This window comes from Lissotriton vulgaris, chromosome 5, assembly GCF_964263255.1.
Source record: "Lissotriton vulgaris chromosome 5, aLisVul1.2, whole genome shotgun sequence".
Classification (NCBI taxonomy): domain Eukaryota; kingdom Metazoa; phylum Chordata; class Amphibia; order Caudata; family Salamandridae; genus Lissotriton; species Lissotriton vulgaris.
The window spans coordinates 563,206,309-563,228,344 of record NC_141693.1 but is presented as its reverse complement, the minus strand read 5'-3'; positions in this window follow the sequence as shown (position 1 = coordinate 563,228,344).

Below are 22,036 nucleotides of genomic sequence, written 5' to 3'. Positions count from 1 at the left end.
TGTACAGGAAGGGAAACCTCTCTGTACAAAAATAATCACAAGAGGCTTTTTCTCTTTCTACTTGTGCTGCAGAATGAAGCACACATTGAAAAAGGAAAAACAAGGAGAAATAAAGATATTTCTCCCCGTTGTGCCTCCCTTACGCCTCCCCTGGGGAGGCAAAAGCTTTTGGCGGTGCCTCAGATTTACGATTTCTCATAAATCTGGGGCAGTGTCAAAAGGCCATGGATGTTGCTGGGAAAGGCCCCAGAAACACCCATTGCACGCCACTTTAACACAGAACACTCCATTAAAGGGATTGATATTTATCAGGCAGCATTGACCCAAAAAAAGGGGCTTAGTGCTGCTTGATAAATATCACACAGGCTTCTGCACCACGGAACTTCACAAAAAAGTGCTTATGCACTCAGTTTTCATGTGTTTACTGGTTTTCACCTCTTAAAACTGCAAAACGAAGGAAAAAGGTAGTGCCTCGGATGAGCTCTGTTTCGGCTTGCCATTCCCCATGGGACAAGAGCCGAGCCAGATCCAGACATTTGGCATGAGCCAAAATCAACCCTTGCTGGGCTTGTCTACTTGTAGGTCTTAGTACCAATACTTCTACCACAACCACTTCTACTACTACTACTACTACTACTACTACTAATAATAATAATAATAATACTAAGGGCGGATTTGTAGTAGTAGTAGTCCATATAGCAGTGGAGATGGAAAGTGTATGCCTACTGCAGCAAAGAAATGGAACCTATAAATACTTTGCAAGTGCTCCTATTTTTCAAGACAAGGAATAAATATTGATTGCCTAAAGCACATATGTATGTTTAAAGTTGAAGCTGTCGATCTTTGATAGCTTCTATTGTACAAGTGCGAGCATCAGACATCTGGAGGTGAACCAGGCACAAATCCCATGGATTGCTCCCTGCTCATTTCAGTGAGTCCCCTGAGACTTCCTGGGGAAGTAGTCACAATGATGTCACATTGTGAAGCCTGGAAAAAATATCTGCAGGAAACAAGTAGCCGATCACCGCCTGACTGATATTGATAATTGAGTAGCCTCTATGCACACCAAGGGCCTCATTTATGAAAAGTGATGCATTGCTGCGAGAAAACTGCATTGCGTCACTTTTCATTGCACCCTCCTTGCAACACCAATGATGCGTCATATTTACAGTATGACACATCATGTCGCAAGGAGTTACAGGTACGCCAGTATTTCTGAAGTATCTGTAGGCGCAAAAATGACGCATTGCTGGAGTGTGTCACAAAAGTGATGCAACTCCAGCAATGAGTCATTACACATGGGCAAGTCCCATGTTAAATGTGCCTGTGCCAATCTTACGCCTGACAATAGGCAGGTGGAAGATATTGACACATTTGCTTCCTAGAAGTGATGCAGTGAAATCTCATAGATTTCACTGCGCCACTTCTACGACCCTTTTTTGCGTCGGAACGCCCCCCCTGCATATATTATACCTAGCGCAGGTATAATGTGACGAGGGGTATAGAAAGTGACGCATCTAGGTAGATGCATCACTTTGTAAATATGTTGCAACAAGGCTCACTTTTTACGCAGCTGGTGCGTCACTAAAAATGGTGCACCGACGGCGCAAAAGTGACGCAAGGGCTCATAAATAAGCCCCTAAACGATTAGTGAATCTATTGCAAAAAAGACAATGATACTGTTTGCAGTGCACATAAAGCACTGCATAGAGTAAAACAACTGTGTATACAAGACCCCTTGTCTAGAGACTAGGCCCCTAGGAGATCATTTAGAGTCTGACAGGACAGGTGCACTGACATAAAATCCGTATTTGTAAAGCTTGAACTACTCACCCTTATGGGTCTCAAGGCACTGGGGGCCATTGTGGAAATTAAGTGAGCTATTGCCTAGAGTCACATGGTGCTGAGCTGAGCTGCCGCCGGAGCCGGGGACCGAACTGTGAACCCTGTGCTCCGAAGTCAGCTGCCCTGGCCACTGCACCACAACATACATTAATACACTATGCCAAACACTCAGTACATATAATAACTGCACAGTGTGCTGTCTAATATGATGCCAACTGCATGTTCTACTGCATCCTAGGTTTTGCCGTTGATCCGACACATCATGCTATGCTAAATACACAGCCTGTTGGACATCCTTCAGTCAAGATTTCACCATCTGTTAAAGAAGTGAAATTTCTTTCTAAGAGGTCATGGATACCTCTAGGTGTATGACTGAAATGATGTGATATGGGAAGAAAACAAATCTGGTGAAACCAGTTCTCAAAATCCCTTTCAGTCATACGAGTTACTTCGTATTCATCACCATGATAGTCATTCAGCAGTCTGATAAAACCAACCTGATGAAAAATCTTCTTGCTGTAAAACGTAGTGCTATTTTTTCTCCAATTTCTCTTTTGACCCAAAGTCCCTTCCAATCATTCCACTGTCTTTGCTCTCCAATTTTACAGTTGTTCCTTATTTTTAAGGAGGTGCCTGTTCAAAATACACTGCTTGTCTTCTTTCTTTACTTGCTGGCCTCTCATGCCTCTTTATTATTTTTACCCTTCTCTCTCATTATTGGTATTTATCCTTTAAGACTCTGTGCCAGCTGTAGCGTCCAGCCTAGCACTGGTTCATGCAAATGATCATGCAACACACGGAGCTTTGTATTACATGTCTTTCTTCCTCAGTGTGTAACTGTTAACTGAACATTCTACATCATGAATTCCATCACCCACACCCATGAACCTATGTCACTGTTCTACAGAGTCCATCAGGAACCAAAAGGGTACTTCAATTTCTAACTCACAAGACACTACATCTCCCCCTTTGTTAAATAAAAAGTACCAATAATACATATATACATTACAACTCTTCAATAAGTTGTTTTGGTGCTCCAGTCTATTGCCCAGATCTGGTCATCTGAGGCTGTGGAAGGGACCGGAGAATTGTCCATCACTGGCATTGGTGACAGAGACATCGGGACAGTCATTGGGCCTTCTGGATTCTCAGGTGTACAAGTCTCACTTCCTCCTGATATCTGGAGTTGGCGAAGGTCGAAGCAGGTGCTTGAAATGCGAAGAATCTCGCATAATATATTTTACAGGATGGTGAGTAGCCACCATTTGTCCTTTACTAGTTACAAACCTGAGTGGGTCAGCATCAAAAGTAGCATCACACTTGCATTTCCATTTGTGCCTGACGATAACTTGGTCTCTTCTGTTGAACACAGTGCTTTGAGCACAGTGGCGGCTGTTCACATAGGTCTTCATTTTGTGTTTGTGAGACGAATCAGTGGTTGGACGCTTATCAATTTCAATATTTATTTATTTATTTGTTTATTGGGCTTATTGAGCGCGACAGCTACCCAAAAAGGGTTTCCCGGCGCTGGAAGATACTGAACCACGAGGGCAGAAGAAAGTCTCAGGAAAGAGACTGGAGCTAGTTACTGGTTGAAGAGCCAGGTCTTAATGGCTTTGTGGAAATGATTGTAGCGAGTTTCCAAACGGAGAGGTTGCGGGAGGGAGTTCCAGAGCTTGGGGCCTAGAAGGGAGAAGGATCTACCTCCCATCCTCGCTCTGCGTGTTTTGGGGACGCAGAAAAGGCCTTAAGTGGAGGATCTCAGGCATCGAGCCGGTGTGTAGGTTTGCACGAGGGTTTGGAGGTATCTGGGGCATTGCCCCATTTAATTCTATGCATGAGGCTAAGAGTTTTGAATTTGACCCTATTTTCGATTCTTTACCAGTGGAGCGCCTTTAGGTGACCGGACATACGTTCCCTCCTATGGCATTTGCATAGCAGTCTGGCAGCAGCGTTTTGCACCAGTTGGAGGCGTCGCATGACTGCTTGTGGTGCCCCTAAGTAGAGGACATTACCGTAGTCTAAACGGGAGGTGATTAATGCGTTGACCACAGTCTTTTGTGTATCGTCCGGGAGCATCCAAATGATTTTTCTGAGCCATCTCAGAATTGTAAAACAGGTGGCTGTGAGGTTGTTGACTTGGGGCTCCATAGTTAGGCCATTGTTAATGGTAATGCCAAGATTATGGACTTGTTGCGACGGGGTAGGTAAGGGGCCCATTTCGGATGGCCAGTGTCTAGGATTCCAGAGGTTTTGGTTTGGACCCACTATTAAGACCTCTGTTTTGCTGCCGTTAAGTTTAAGCATATTAGTGCTCATCCAGGTGGCGATGTTGCTGAGGCCTGTCTGCAGGAGGGAGGGGGAGTCGTGGTCACTATTTGAGAGGGAGAATACGATTTGTGAGTCGTCGGCGTATGTGAACATATTAAGACCAGTTGCTTCAGCGAGCGGGGTTACATAGAGGTTAAAAAGCAGGGGGCTTAACACCAAGCCTTGTGGCACTCAATAGGGAGAGAGATGGACATTTGATGCCGCGGTGCTAGAGGAGATTTGAAATGTCTTGAGTGTCAGGAAAGATGCAATCCAATCCAGTGCTTTGATGCCCATGTTGGAGAGTGAGTCAAGCAGTATGTTGTGGGAGATGGTGTCGAACGCTGCGCTGAGGTCGACTAAAATCAGCGCAGTAGACTCCCCTTTATCGACCAGGAGGCAGAGATTTTCCATCACTCCGAGCAGTGTTGTCTCCGTCGAGAATACGGGGCGGAAACCCGATTGGGAGGGGTGCAGAATATCATTAACCTCCGCAAACCTTGCGAGGTGTTCATGGACATGTTTCTCTAAGATTTTGGAGAAGACGGGCAGAAGGGATATTGGGCGGAAATTTGCCAAGATTTGCCAATAGATCCCTGAGTGGTCGATTGTGGCAATTTGGTTCCATGGCTCTCCCAAAAATTAAGGTGGCAGGGCTGTCACCTGTGGTAGAAGGGAAGTTGACCTATATGCATAAAGCGTAGACTGATGAACTGCTTTGAGTTCAAGCTTTGCCAGCGCAGTGCGCTGAGCAGTCTTCTTGAGTGTATTCATACATCTCTCGACCACAGAATTCACCTGTGGCCAGAGAGGTGTGCTTTTCTGATGCTTGAAATTTCAATTAGCGAGAAAATCTTTATATTACCGACTATTGAAAGGCGTGCCATTGTCAGGTTTCAAAATTAACAGAACACTCCAAGTTGCAAAAATACTTTCTGGTCTCTCAATGACTATGTCATGAGAAGTTTACGACAGAACTTTCACTAAAGGAAAATGGGAATATTCGTCAACAATTATTAGTAGATGATGTCCATTGTCAAGTGGTCCAAAGAAAATAATTTCAATCTTCTCCATGCTTTGGGAGATCAGCATGCTTAACGGTTGAGGTGTTGTCTTAGATGACAAACAGTTGTGCAAATGAAATGCTTTTAACTCTTTTTCAACTCTTTCATCAAGACAAGGGACCCAAACTCGGTCCTGTAAAGTTCACTTTGTAGCAACAACTCCACTGTGTCCTTCATGGGCAGTTCAATAACTTGCTGTGTTAGACTCTTTGAATGACAGTTCACGACCCTGGTAAGAAGATGCCTTCAAGGGTAACTGAAGGTTCATCTTGCACATTATTGAATTTCTGGCATTCAAGGTCATCATGAAGAGGTTGAGTAAGTGTTCGTCACGATTGGTAACAATGTCTTTGAGTATTAGCAAATCCTTGTCAGTACTTGTGGAGGTGCTGATTTGTTCTACCGATATGACAGCAGGGTACTGAACTTCACAATGAAGTTGACATAGGCATTAGTCACTTTGGCAGTAGTGCCATGACAGTGTATTTACATATGTGAGAAATAGTTAGCAGGGTTTTGATCTTTTCTTTGATGATGCACAATCGTACAATCATAATCGTGCAATCGCAACTCCATCAATGCGAGGAGGCATCTTGGCTTTAGTATTGCCAAAAATGGTGAGCAATGCTTGGTGGTCAGTGACAACAGTGAAATGTTTTCCATACACAAACAAATGCAAATGTTCCACAAGCCCACACCACAGCAAAATATTATTTTTTTTGGTTGTGAATAGGCATGTTCTGTCATTGACAAACTTTAACTAGCACAAGCCACAATGGGGCTTATTTACAAGGGGATATCGCCACCAGAATGTCACTAACAAGATATAAATCCAGCCCTTGGTTAAATGCATTTGCGACCCTATATAAAAACTGTCTAGCTACCCGTACCACTCCTCACTCATGAAGAGGGACAATCTGGCATCCTATTTTCAAGAGAAGTGCTGAGAAGGATCCAACAATTTACAAGTTGATAGCCCTAATTGATGTTGAGGCCACATTTTTTCAAGTGTACTATTAAAGACTTAAAAGCTTGGGCTGATCTATTGGGGCTAGTACTTTTTAACCAAATGAGTTTATGTGTCAGAAGTGGAACAATCACAAATTTCCTTGCAGTGGCATTTTAGCTGAGGATGCAGTTAACAGAAAAAAAGCATGCTTCATGGTTTTGAAACCTGCGTTTGATAACGTTTCAGAAAAAACACTATGGCACAGATTGTTACAATTGGGAATTCCTTCAACTTTTAAAAATGCAATACAACTATTATACAGCTATTTGTAGTCCAAAATGTGCCTAGACAAAAATTGCACAACTATTGTATTAAAAAATGTGGGTTAAATAAAGCTTGGTAATGGCATCATGGTTTCAAAGAAACTTCTGACATTGAAAGAGCTTAAACACGATTGTGTGCTAATGCCAATTTTATTGAATCTCTATATGGTTGTGTATTGATCTTTACTACTATTTAATTGCTCAGTGTAATGACATTGCAATGATCTGTGTCCCTTGTCCTCCCACCTCATAGTGTTCTAGGTTCTAGAGTCTATTCATTTTTCTAGTGGTTTTAGAACCTTTCATTTTTAGTTGTTGCTGAGGTCGTGTGGATGGGACATCTATCTGTAAGCACCTACTGATCTACAATAAAGAAACTACGGGGCATATTAGCAACATGGGGCCAGATGTAGGAAGCCCAATACCGGTTGGTAATGGCCGAAATTACCGAATTTCGTCCGTTTTACGACCGGTATTAGGCTTTTGGGACGTAGGGGCCTAATTTAAGGATTCGGTAATTTAAGGAATCAGTAAATTACCGAATTCTTAAATACCGATTCGGTAAATTAACGAATCCTTAATGTAGGAAGCACTCAAGTGAGTGCTTTTCACTTGTAAGGATTCGTTATTTACCACCAACTACAAGTTGGTGGTACATAAGGAAAACCGTTAAAAAAGGAATTTTGTGCTTTTTTTTAACAACATACATGCCCCTAGGGCATGTATGTGTGCCACATGTGCACCCATGCACTATACAGGGGTGCAACATGGTGTCAATGTGGCACCCTGCCACCATTGTAGGTCTAGCCCCTATTACCAATTGGGTATTCACCGAATCGGTAATTCTCATTCATTCCTATGGGCCTCCAGGCCCATAGGAATGAATGGGGAATACCAATTCGGTAAATACCGAATCGGTATTTACCAAATGTTACTGATTCAGTAAAATTTACCGAATCATTATCTACATATCATTTACCGATTCTAGAATACTGAATCAGTAAAATTCGGTATTTTAGAATCAGTAAATGATATTAACCTACATCTGGCCCAAAGTGGCGAAGAGAGGTGTTAGCTGCCTTGGCTTAACACCTCTCTTCTCCACTTCGGAAACGCTAGGCTGCACCATATTACCAAGGATATGGTGCAGCCTAGCGTTTCCCCCTGCGATGGCGATAAGTTTTACAACCTAATGCCAGCGCAGGCAGGGAAGGTTTGTTTATGTACAGGAAGGAGTTCCTTCCTGCACATAAACAAAGCTTAAATGCCATTTTGTAACTTACATGTGTGCTGATTTATGCAATACATATGTAAGTTACAAATTGGCCTTTTTTAAAAGAGGTTTGTTTATGTACAGTAATGGACACCTTCCTGTACATAAACAAACCTTGGCATTTTGCTTTTTCCATGTGTACTGCACAAGGCAGCACATATGGAAAAAGCAAAAACGAGGAGAATTTAAGCATTTAATCTCGTTTCGCCACCTTAAGAACAGGTCTGACCTGTTCTTAAATTCGGCGCTGCCACCTATTATCGCCAAGCTTGATAATATTGGCAGCGTCAAAGTGAATGGGTGTTGCAGTGGAACGCCCACCGCAACACCCACTGCACGCTCCCTTTCACGATGAGTTTATCATGAAAGGGGCCCTATTACCAAAGCAGCGTTAAGTCAATTAACGAGGCTTTAATGCAAAAGGGAGGGATGAGAGGGTGCGCTATTACCAAGGCAGCGTTAAGTCAATTAACGTGGCTTTAATGCAAAAGGGAGGGATGAGAGGGTGCGCCTTAGTAAGGGTACATATGTGAAGGACACAGGGTGGGCCCGGACGAGGCGGGCGTCAGCCGGGGACATGAAGGCAGACAGGGCAAGTGGCGGGGGTCCGGGGAAGCGAAGACGGATGAGGGAAGCAAAGGGGGCAAGGCGGGGAAAGAGAGCTGCGATGTACCGGTGCGCAAGCTTCCTTAAATGGGTATTACGAAACCCCTGGGGGCGCACTTATCGCTGACGACCAAAGAGAAGATTTGGAAAGGGGACTATGTGGATATTCTGAAGCTCCTACACTGTGAACTGACAGCGAAGGAGGGGTCAAAGGAGGAGAACAGGAGTTTGCTAAGCGTCCAAAGGTCCCTTTGAACATAGAAAATTGGCCAGCGGGGGTTTTGATATTCACCAGCGTGTACTGCGAGAAGTACCCGGAGCGGGCGGTTGCGCTTTTCAAATATATGGAAGTGATCCGGCAGGTGCAGGTCACGTATGGGGGTTATGTGTGGTTGCACACTTGGCGGCGGACCCGGAGGCGAAGTGGGGTGAGCTCGATTCGAATTTGTATCAGCAGACCATGGGGGGCGAAGTTTGGTAAAATGATCTATATGGCCAGCGGCCTACCGCTTGCGCCTCACCCTTTTCCAGCCCTCCCCACCCGTGGGAGGGTGGGGCAGGGGGAAGGTACAGCGAACACCATGGTTGGAGCATGTTGGGACCACAACAAGGGTGCGTGTGGCAGACAGTATTGCCGATTCCGGCATGAGTGCTCCAAGTGCGGTAGGAGACACCCTGTGTTGTAATGCTGGGGAGTCGGGAGTTGTACCCAGGGCCAGCAGCCCGCGATGTCAGGGTCACCGTCTGGGGGTGGGGAGGAAAAGAGAGGTCAGGGCTCTGGGAAACGGCTCATACGCCGGTTAAGCAGGACCTGCTAGAGACCCTCCTGGCATCTTAGCCACATTCTGAAGACGCGTGTGTGTTGCGGCGGGGGTTCCAGGAGGGTTTCTGACTGGGGTACGAAGGTCCGAGGATTGCCAGGTGGGCGGAGAATCTGAAGTCAGTCAATGCACACAAGGGAGTGGTGCGTGACAAGTTGTTTAAGGAGGTGCGGGAGGAGCAGATGGCGGGCCTCTTTCGGGAAGCACCCTTACGGGATTTGATTATCTCTTCTATCGGTGTGGTGCCGAAGAAGGAGCCAGGGCAATTTCGCCTGATTCAACACCTGTCATGGCCATAAGGTACGTTGGTGAACGATTATATATCGTCAGAGTTGTCATCGGTGTCTTACTCGTCTGTGGATGTGGCACGGAGGCTAGTGGCGTCGGTAGGGGTGGGTGCCCTCATGTGGAATTGCAACATTAAGTCAGCATTCCGGCTGCTCCAGGTTCATCCAGAGGATCACCAGCTGTTGGGGATCCAGTTTGACTGGGACATATTTGTGGACAAGGCGTTGCCAATGGGGTGTTTCAATCTTGTGCGCGTTGTTTGAGCGCTTCAGTACCTTTTTGCATTGGGCTTTTTCCTGGCACACAGGCAATGAGACGGTGAGGCACTACCTAGATGACTTCTTCTTGGTGGGATGGCCTGGTTCAGCAGACTGCCAGCAGCAGCTGGACGGTTTTACTGAACTCATGGGTTACCTAGGTGTTTCCCTGGCGCCAGAGAAGACGCAGGGTCCCAGTACGGTGCTGTCATTTCTAGGAATAGAGCTCGACTCCGTGGTCATGGAAGCATGCCTGCCAAGGGATAAGAAGGTGCATATGTTGGCGTTGGTAGACAACATTTTGAGGAAACAGAAGGTGACAGAGCGGGAGGTACAGGTTCTGCTGGGGCATATAAACTTTCCATGCTGCGTTGTGCGGGTGGGCCCCACTTTTTGCAGGCGACTTGGTCTGGCGATGTCCCGACTGACTTTGCCACATCATCACTTGCGATTGTCGGCAGGGACGAAGGAGGACTTGCGCATGTGGTAGGCATTTTTGGAGTGCTTCAATGGTGTGCCCATGGTGCTCCCTGAGGACTGGGAATGGGACTTCACCATCTCGTCGGATGCTGCGGGGCTGGGCGGCTTTGGTCTGTACTGGCGGGGGAAGTGATGCGGGGAAGAATGGCCACCGCATTGGCAGGGGGGAGGGTGGAGCATCGCCTTTTTGGAGCTTTTCCTGCTGGTGGTGGCGGTGACGGTGTGTGCGCGAGTGCTAGCACACAAACGGGTGCTCTTCAAAGTGGACAACATGTCGGTGGTGCAGGTCATCAACAGGCAGTCGGCCAGGGAAGCCACAGGTGCTCAAGTAGATGAGGGTGTTCGTGCTGCGATGTTTGGAGCATGACATTTTGTTTTAAGCCCGACATGTGCCAGGGATGGACAATGACATTGCGGATGCTTTGTCTCGTTCACAGTGGCAGAGGTTCCATGGGCTAGCCACGGAGGTGAACGAACGCAAGATGCCAGTGCCATTGGAACTGAGGTCAGTGGGAAAGACCGGGTTGTACAACTTGTAAGAGCGTCGGTGGCCGTTTCTACCTGGAGAGCGTACGAGCAGGCCTGTAGGGAATTTCTGGGCAGTGGGGTAGTGCGGCAGGACGTTCGCTGGCTACGGGGCGAACAGGTGGTGCAGTTTATGCTGCGGATGATGGAGAAGGGGCTGTCAAAAGTGAAGATTACCGGCAAGTTGTTGGCCGTCGCTTTCATGGGGAAGTTGTGGTGGGGTTACGCGCCGTCAGCGCGGGAACTGGGAACGCGGCTATCGGAAGGTTGGGTGCGGGAGAGGGGTGCCAGGGTTAGTGGGCGCCGGCCCATCACGGTGGGCATGCTCGGGGCCTTGATACACCTTTTGCCGACCGTCTGCCACAACCGAGAGGAGACCATTCTATTTTCCACGCTCATGTCGTGGATGTATTTTGAGGCGTTTCGAGTTTTGGAATTGATGGGGCTCATGGGTAGGCCTCGGGTCCTTTGGAGGAGGTGGAACTGAGAGCTCGAGAAGTGGCGGTGCAGTGCTGTTCCAAGACTGACCAACGGGAAGTGGGAGGTGATGGGTTCGGTGGGAACAGGCGCGGTATGCCCAGTGGCTTGGGGGGATGCTGACGTCCGGACAGAGGGAGGTGTCTGGGGAAGTCTTTGGCCAGGTTGGCAAGGGCAGGGTGACAGCGGCGCAGCTGCTATGGGTTCTGCGGCATGCCCTACGCGCCATGGGTGAGGACCCGAAGGCTTTTGGGACGCATTCATTCTGTATTGGGGTGGAGACGGAGGCAGTGAGACAGGGTTGGGGAGGGAGGAGCTCATGCGTCTGGGGCGTTGGAAGTTGGATTGTTACAAGACGTACGTCAGGTTGAGGGGGTAGGGACGGAGAACTAAGTTGGATTGAGTTTTCCGCTGTCTTACATGTCTTTGAAGGTGCGATGGCGGGGCTGGACGCAGATGTCCTGTCTATCTTCATTATAGGACACTCATTTGTAAAGCGAGCGGATGGGGCAGAGTGGGATAAGAAATGGAGTTTGAACCTCGAATTGGACCGAACTTGTCATTGGCAAGGAAAGGGGGGCATGAGGTAGCATGAACTGTTGCCAGCTTTGAACAAGGTAGTCAGGAGGGGGGGTGTGCCCGGATGTAGTTGCCATTCACCTGGGGGAGAACGATTTAGTTCAGTGTAAGGGCCTAGCTTTGGTGAAGCAGATGAAGAGGGATTTGTTGGAAATACGGCGCCAGTGGTCCGGCTGCCATGTAATTTGGTCGAAGTTTATACCCAGGTGGATTTGGAGGGGAGCAGAGCAGCCGGCGGCCAGAGATAAGGCACGTAGGAAAATCAACAGAGAGATGAGGATGTTCTGTGAGAAGGAAGGTATGGGTAGGATGGAACATCCAGAACTGCGCTATGGTGCAGTGTACTTTTTTAGGGAGCACGGAGTCCACCTATCTCGGTATGTGATGGAGTTATAGGGGTACACAGATATCCAAAGAGACAGGATGCCTAAGGGGGGGGTCGAAAGTCGTTAGGAGGATTTTCGAGTGGCGGTTTTCCTAAGTACTGGGGGATTTTAGGAGATCTGTTTTTACAGTTGGGGTAGATACAAGAAATTATTTAGTTAGGTAGATAGGTAAGTTGGCAATTGCAAGTTTGTGTTTATAATTGTTGCAGGGGGAACCATGTTTAGGGGATGGGGTGGGGTGTGTGTTAGGAAAAATATATTTAGCGAGGTTTAGTTTTGTACGGCACAGTCCAATGGAATTTAATTGTAAGGTGCACCTGCTTCCAATAAAGCGGCCTTTTTGCACACCAACAAGCTGGTATGTGGTTTGTGCTGCCCCCCTCCGGTGGGCCCAGTAGGGATTTGGGAGGGGCAGCCGACCAGCGGGAGGCCTGCTCCTCCCAGGAGGTTTTGGGCCTGGGGGGAGCAGCCAGCACCTCAGTTGGGCTGGTTGGGCTCTGAAGGCTATTTTTGGGCTGGGTGGGCTTCTTTTGGGCTGTATTTGGGCTAGGTTATTATTTAACTGTCATTTTAGGGTACCAGCCACCATTTAGTGGTAGTGACCCAGCAGCCGGTTGTGGGTGGTCTGTGGGCACATTTCTTTGCCCTCCCTCCCGTCCCCTTTTACAGATATTTTCTTCTTTTTGGGGTTTTGCTACGTATTGGATTTTGTGAGAATTGGCATACTCAGGAGGCTTGTTGGAAACAGGTGCATCAGGAAGGTTTATTGTACGGGGATTTGTCGCTGGAACAGGTGCTGGTGTGTTCGTTCAGTTCTTTGGGGTGGCGATTTCCTAAGTACTGGGGGATTTTAGGAGATCTGGTTTTACAGTTGGGGTAGATACAAGAAATAATTTAGCTAGGTAGATAGGTAAGTTGGCAATTGCAAGTTTTTGTTTATAATTGTTGCAGGGGGGGATTATGTTTAGGGGAGGGGGTGGGGGACGTGTTAGGAAAAATATATTTAGCAAGGTTTAGTTTTGTACGGCACAGGCAAAGAGAATTTATTTGTAAGGTGCACCTGCTTCCAATAAAGCAGACTTTTTCACACCAACAAGCTGGTCTGTAGTTTGTGCTGTCCCCCCTCTGGTGGGCCCAAAAAGCCAACACTTGGACATCATTTAATTCTTACACTGAACTTATTCAACAGCAATATTTCAAAATTACCTTCTTAGTATATATTAAGCGAAACTTTCTCTTTTATAGACTGGTAAACTTTCCTGCCAAAGACTTGACACAACAGTGGAAAAAGAAAACCTGTTCAACATCAAACTGTAGATTATGTGGATCAGGACCCTCCTAGACAGGGGAGAAACGGCTGCCCTGATCCTTTTCGACCTCTCAGCAGTATTCAACACCATGTCTCACCACACCCTCATCAAGAGGCTCCATAAGATCGGAATCCAACGAGACACCCTCAAATGGATCACTTCATTCCTCAACGGAAGAACATTGACAATCCGCCTACCACCATTCACCTTGGAACCCAAGAACATCATCTAAGGCTTCCCTCAAGGTTCGTCCCTCAGCCCCACACGGTTCAACGTTTACATGACCACGCTGGCCAACATCGTCAGAACTCACGGACTGAACATCATATCATACGCAGACAACACCCGGCTCATCCTCTCTCTATCTGAAGACCCATCCACCACAATGGCCAACTTCTGCCTGTGCATTACCAGCATCACTGTATGATGCAAAACTCATCCCAATACAGACAAAAATGAAGTACTGATCTTTGGGAATAACACCTCGTTGTGGAACGACTCCTGGTGGCCTGCTGAACTAGGACCCTCGCCCACTCCAACAGACCATGCCCGGAACTTCAGCATTATCCTGGACAGCAAACTCACCATGAAAAGCCAGATTAACCCAGTCTCCTCCAACTGCTTCCTTGCTCTTCACATGCTCTAAAAGTCCTTGAAATGGCTCTCCATCAGCACCAGACATACCATCACTCAAGCCCTTGTCACCAACCACTTGGATTTTGGCAACCACACTCCTCCTGAAAAGACTGCAGACCATACAGAACTCGATGGCCAGACTCATTCTCGACCTTCCCAAATGTACCCACATGACCCCACACCTCAAGAAACTCCACTGGCTCCCTGTTCCCAAGAGATTCCAACACAAGATGCTGACCCACGGTTACAAAGCTCTACACAATCAAGGACTAGGAAACATAAATCACTGCCTAAACCTCCACCAACCCTCCAGACACTTGCCCTCTGCCTCCCTTGCACACACACCCGCATCCGTGGAGGTCACAGTGGAGGACGCTCCTCCTCCTACCTCACTGCAAAGTCCTGGAACAACCTCCCCTTCCACCTCCGGACCTTACTTTCTCTTCAGGATTTCACAAAGGGGCTCAAGACCAGGCTATTCCACTGATTCCACCCACAACAGCACAGCTGTCAGCACCTGGATAGCCTCGTGGGTGATTAGCAGCACTTTATAAATCCTGTTTTCTTGATTGAGAGATGAAAAGCAAATCCATATTTTGTGCATTTCTCCTTCATTTCGGTTTATTTCTCAAAGAAACTGCCCAGACCTCACTTTAATCCTCAGCAAATATCATCATCCAGACAAGCAGTAATCCTGTGCTTGAATGGTGAACACACCAATTAAAAATGTAACATGGAAAAATGTATGGATTATGCTGCAAGGGAATTAACTAACCAAACGTAGGCCTTTTTATATGAAATGTAACTGCTTTAAACTATAGTCCTGGCATGTCTCTCCATGTAATTTAGACTTTGCATGGGCCAGCTTGTGTATTTCGCCGTTCAGGTTTTGCCTATCCAAATTAGGTCCCTTTGATAAACTGAAATATTACTATTTATTAGTATTCGATGGAGCTGGCCTTAAAAATAACCCGATATTTACAACTGATTTCTACATTTTTTTTTCTCTTGCATATTTGTTATCGATATTTTTTATTGTGTCAATATCTATGAATTTATTATTGTAATAGTTTTAATTAACAGAACGATAAATATATATATTTGCATTCTTCAGTTTAGCCTCCTAGTGGTTGAAGAACAATCATTCATTAGCAGATGTCCCTACTGACAAGCTTTTTTAAAGAAGCGACAACTGGTAACTGCATACTGATCTAGCTTCATTGGAAAAGACAGACTAACAGTTGTGGACAATGTAAGTGTACTTTCAGAAATTGACAAGTTTACTTTTGGGGCAAATTAATTTTATTTATTAAAAATACAACTTTGCAATTTCTTGATAAATTATGCAAATGTATTGACAAGGTTAAGATGTTCTTTTGGGACTAAGGGCCCGATGTAGGTAATTCTAATTACCACTTCTAAAATACCGAATCATACCGATTCGGTATTTAAGAAGTGGTAAATTAGAAGGGGGGAAATGTAGGTATTTCAGATTCGGTAAATACCGAATCGTTAAGATTCGGTATTTACCGATTCTGTAAATACCAAATCGGTAAAGCCCATTGATTCCTATGGGCATTGCAGCCCATAGGAACCAATGGTCATTACCGAATCGGTATTTACCAATTCGGTAAATACCGATTTTTGCAAGGGTGCAGGGGGTGTCACTTTGACACCCTCTTGCACCCCAATTCGGGACTTGTGTGCCATGTGGCACACAGACATGTCCTAAGGACATGTCTGTGTGTCACATTGCACAGGTGTGCATGCACAGATGTGCATGCACACCTGTATTCGGTATTTTACCACCCAATTGGATTGGGTGGTAAAATACCGATTCTTAAAGCCCTGTGGCACTCTGACATGTGCCAGCTACATCTGCATTTACAGAATCGGTATTTTACCGAGTCTGTATTTACCGATTCGGTAATTTTACCGAATCGGTAAATACAGAATCGGTAAAATACTGATTCTGTAAATGCATGCCCTACATCTGAAAAACGTAATACTGGTCGGAAACGGCCGAATTCGGCTGTTTCCGACCGGTATTAGGGCACCTACATCGGGCCCTAAACCAGCAAATTTGGAAAATGTTTCGGTTGATATTGAATTGATAATATTTTGGAGACACGTTGCTGATGTTATGGCATCTTTCTTTTTGTAATAGGGATGAGTAACTGCTAGGTTGGCTAGGTCGTGATACATGTTGAAACAATTTATGACATTTAATTTTGGTTATTATCACCGTATTTACATTGTAACATTGTATTTCCACCCAAGCCTGTACATTTGGTGTACCTAGAGGTTGTCTGTTTGATTTTCTAATTTTTCCCCTGCCAAACAGATTTCTAGTTTTAATCCATGGCTTATAATTTGTTTAGTGAGAGCATAAAAATGAGAGTAGTCGTCTCATAAACATTAGGCAGATACTTTACACATTTTGAAAAAGTATGCTAGGGCTGATAGCCACGTAGCAAGAATGTAACTGATCATGACACAACAACTCAGTTTCCAGGATTACACGATATTCATGGCATTGAAGCAGAGGGGGCTGGGACAGGGATGGTCAGAACCAGACTGGAGGGGTGGGGGACGGTTTTGCGGGTGGGGGGCGGTTTTGTACCCGGGGGGCGGTTTTGCAGGAGAAGAGCTGCAACATCGGCCCCAGTAACAAAAGCCGTAAAGAAAAAAACAAGGGGACCCTACTCACAACGGAACCTGGGTCAATGGTTCCTGTGGAATAGATACTTGAAAGTGATTTATAAAAGGACGTAAGATACGTATATACGTATATGGTCGCTGTACCAACGCAAGGACTGATGGAAGCAGTCCTGCTCCTGCCATCATCGCAAAAGAATCATCCTGGAACGCGGTCACTGCCCATGAGCACCCGCAAACAAAATCATTATTAGTCCATAAGAAGCACATCGGAATACTGCTTCTTTAAAAGAGAGGAAAGCCACTATGCGTCCACCCGGAATCGCTAGACACACACCCTCATTAGGGAACCGGGCTGGGTTGCCTAGTGAGTACTTTTATTTCACCCTTACACGGTTTTCACGCACACCACCAGCAATCTAGCGCTCCTGAAAGACAGAGGTCCCACATCGTAGGTCCTGAAGAGACCCAACAACCATATTAGGTTCGAAACGCCGTCGACTATTGAGAAAAGCGAACCTTTTGAGAAATAGCATTCTATGATTGTATAGATGTTATGTAATTGTATGAAAGACAGTGGTCGTTTTTGTAAAAGGACAAACTATTGAAACCTTGCACATCTATTTTTTCACTTATGTTACTCTAATGCTTTGGTTCATACTTTCACTTGGGACACTTTACGCAACTGTAAATACTTTTGCTTTATGTATAAAAGTATTAAATACAATGCAAAATGATTTTCAATACAACTCATTGAAAGCTTACATTGGTGTATTAAAAATTCTTTCTCTTTGACATCTCACTTAAATACGTATCTTACGTCCTTTTATAAATCACTATCAAGTATCTATTCCACAGGAACCATTGTTCTTCTTTAAATACCAGTAACAAAAGCAGCAGTGCTACACACACCAAGCTATCAATGATGCCTTTCACACCTATTTTTCAGAGATTTATGCTGAGGGCAACACCCCCTCCTCTGAAGCCATACAGCAATACCTTTAAAGTGTGTACCTCCCCGAATTGGCTCCTGAACAAAGGGAAGGTATTAACAGTGATGTTACTGTACAGGAGGTGCAGGCGGTCATCTCTGCACTGTCCTCTACTAAAACTCCTGGTTCAGGTGGCTGGTCAGCCGAATTTTACAAAATATACTCGCCCAGGATAGCCTCCAGGGGGCAGATTTATCTGCATAGATGCGTCAGTTTCCCTTCGCCTGAGTGAAAAACCCTTGCGCCACCATAGATGCGCTATATTTACAATATGGCGCAATAGGGAGCAAGCATTGACAGACGCGTCAGAAATTATGACGCATCTGTTGGTGGAAAAGTCACGGATTGCTGGAGTTGTGTCGGAAGCACGACGCAACTTCAGCAATGCGTGTTGTGGCCTATTCCCAATACACTGCATCACTAGTTACGCCTGCTTCACGTAGGCGTAAGGTTTTGACGCAGTGGCATCCTAAAAGTCACGCAGTGAAATCTTGTAGATTTCACTGCATCACTTTTACGAGGCTTACCTGCCTGGGAACACCTACCCTGCATACATTATACCCGACGCAGGTATAATGCCATGCAGGGCTTTACAATGTGACACATCTCCCTAGATGCGTCACCTAGTAAATTTGCCTCATTTTTTACGCCGCCGTTGTGTCACAAAATTAACGCAACAGCAGAGTAAACGTGACGCAAGAGGCTTCTAAATCTGCCCCCTAATTTTTTGATTTATTTTACGCAGCCTTTGTCCAAAGCCACCTACCAACCACAATGCGCGAGACATTTTTTTTTCTTCAAAATGGGTTTAAACAGGGCCGTGGCACGTCTCTCATTATAAGCCACCTACTACAAATTGGGAGCTCCAAACAGGATGCAAATACGAAACCTGAAGTGGTGTGGATTGACTTATGCAAAGCTTTAACACTATTAGATGGTCCTACTTTGATGTGATGTCCTAAATGGGATTGGGACTGACCTTAATAGGATGGATACAATTACTATACATGGATCCCAAAGCAAGAGTCAAGACTGGTAGGACATTATCAGCGCCTATATGGATTCCTGGGGAGCACGCCAGAGTTGACCTCTCACTCCACTGTTGTTTACACTGTGGATGGAACCCTTAACGGATTGCTTCAGAGTGAGAGCAACGCGTCGCGAGGTGGAGATGCATGAAGCAGAATTATTCCCTGTGATCTTGTTATATGCAGATGCTGTCCTGATATATTTGAGGGAACTAAACAGAGGCCTGCATCACACATTTACACTTATGGAGAACCTTGGGTGCATTTCAGATTTAATCATAATGAAATATCAAAACGTGTGTTCCCACCAACCCTATTACAGAGGCTTTCAATATGGGACATGCAGGTGGAAGTCTGTGATGAGAACCTAACATGTTTAAGCACTTGGACATGTGTATATTAGATTAAACAAGTGATATAATCAAGGCTAATATCGGTATCACAGTAAAGTCGCTGCACCCCACTTCTGGAAGAAACTCCAACTAAACATAAGGGAATGAGTGAAATTCATTAAAATGGTGATAATGCCCAGGCTTCATTACTACTGCACCCACCTGCTCTATAGGTTCTGCTGACGTATAAGAAGATGGATGCTCTGGCCTCATCAATGATATTAAGGCGAGAGCAAGTGTACATTCTCTTTAGAGACACTGCCGTTACCGGGTGAAAAAGGTGGGATGTTAGTACCGAATTTTAAATGCTACCATATAGCAGCACAGCCCCAGTGGGTGACCAGAATAGTAACAGATGTATTTCCAGTAGAAAAATATTGTGGCTTCTAGTAGAAACCTCATGTACCTGGCCAGGCATGGAGGTCGATGACATTTTGCGTTGTATCTTGACATAGTCCCTGACCAGGCCCTCGGCCCATGTTACTTTCACCAACAGCATCAATCCACGGGGTGACCCAGCTACGACAAAAAGACAGGTCGCTCCCCTTTCATGCATCCAGCATCCCCCTGAGAGCCGTGGTGAAGAGACCCAAGTAACGGATGACTAGAATGGCACCGCTTGGGCATGAAAACAGTGGGTGACCTGTATCGCTCCAGTAAATTGTACACATTTGAAGAAATAATGGACAAATATGAGGTTTAAGTAGGCCTTTTCCCTCCTTATGGGACAATGGTAGAAGAGCTCCAATAAAGGTTATGAAGTCATATGATAATTGAATAACCTGGGCAGTTTTTAACCATACCTAGGGGCTCATTAGGATCGCGGACGGACCCCTGAGTAGGAGGGAACTTTCGCATGGCCTGTGGAGTTCCCTCCTGTGAAATTAGGATGTCAAAGCCACCCTGCCGGTCAGATCCTCTATGTTTACCACTGGGGCGGGTGCGGCTACAAGCTGCACCCGCTGCAATGTTAAAAATGCATACATTGCATTTGTATGCCGAAAGCGGCAGGCACCGTGCGGTGCCTGCCGATTTCTGCATACAAATACAGGGGGGTACCATAGGTACCCCCCATGTGCACCCCCCACTTCACCCAGGGGGCCCGCAACGGGCCCCCGCAGTGAAGTTCCACATGCTTTTCCACAGCGGAAAACCCGCCGCGGAAAAGCATTTTTTAAACACATCCTAATATGTCTGGCGGTGTCTGAGAGACACCGCCACCATATTAGAGCTTTTCCGCCGCAGTTGTAAGCCGACCACGGCGGAAAAGCGGCGGACTGAAACCAAGACCCACCAGCCATCCTAATGTGGCGGTGGGTCTTTGGTGGGTCCGCAGCGGTTTTCCCGCATCCTCCGGGCCGGCGGTGGCTTCCGCCGGCCCGGAGGATGCGGGAAAACCGCGATCGTAATGAGCCCCTTAGAATGCTGACACTGGGAGGAGGGTGAAAAGCCATAACACAACTCTATAGGGTGGCTCATACTGACTTAGATGCCACCTCTCTAAGTAAAAATCTAAATGGATGCATAAGTTGAATGAAGAAATTGTAGACAAAGACTGGGAAAAGGTGTTGAAATACTCTGCACAGGACTTAAGGGCAGCCCACTCCATGGTCCGTTATCAAAAAGAAGGGTTAACCCAATTAAGTCACTGGGACCTGGGTAGTATCAGCATTAAGAAGAAAGGGGTCCCAGTTAAGGAGAAGTGTATAAAATTACAAACAATTAATTAAATCAAGTGAACAAAAATGCGTCTATAATGTTTTAATCACATTATAGGATGAACCAACAATTATATTTTCAAACATTGCGGTTGTAACAGTGCCCCTGGGGGTAAGGAGGATGTGAGATCGTGAGGGTGGTGTAGGTAGGGGATAGTGACAATAAAAACACGTATATATCCAACGTTTACACAAATTCAATAATAGATATGTAGCAAAACGATCACAGTTCAAATCAATAATTCATAATACACATGCCCCATTGTCCAAGAATTACAGGAGTAGCGGGTAAGGAGAGGCTGTGTCTTAAACCGGGGATTGTGTCGACGTTTCGACCCCTAGTAAGGCAGGAATCAATGGAGTCCTTGCATGAGGGTCTTCATCAGGACGAAAGAGGGGTGGGGCCGGCAACCTATTTGAAAAAGTAATTAGTGCATATTAATATTGTGGTCGTTAGAAATAGTCGTAATTACAAAAATGAGGGTTATGAGGGTGGACACACCGTGTTTAAAGCATACCTGAATAAATCAGTGCTTGCTGGTCATGGTTGGGATGGGTCGGGATGGGTCTGCAGGAGAAGCGATATTTCCTATGGAAGATGCCAACAATGTGTAAACACTATATTGTAGAACATTTCCGTAAGGGATGTATGATTGGATCAAACGTACTTATTAAATTAAATCCGGTATCCCGATGTGATTTGAAAGATAGATCCGGACACTTGGGCACGGGGGACCACTCCACGTATCTAAATCAAAGGGGAAACTTATTCAGCCTTGGCCCTGGTGAAACTACTTGGCAAAGAGGTATAATCACGCCATGAGGCAGCTTACCGAGTGGTGTTACTGATTTCACAGTGTCCCCGTTACAATGGATTACGTCCGCGCGAGTCAGGAGTCGTAACCTAGGGCGAGGACGGAAAACGGAATTAATAATAATACGCTGGTGAACAGGTTCCATGTACTCATTCCGTTATGGAGAATGGGGGATCGGTGAGCTTACCGATGTGTGGTTCATCAAGCGTCTATGCGGGAGCCTCGAGGTAAATGCCGAGCTTCCTGGTACGCTCGTGGTCATGGTAACACGAGTGTCACGTGACCATTAAATATGGAAGAAAGA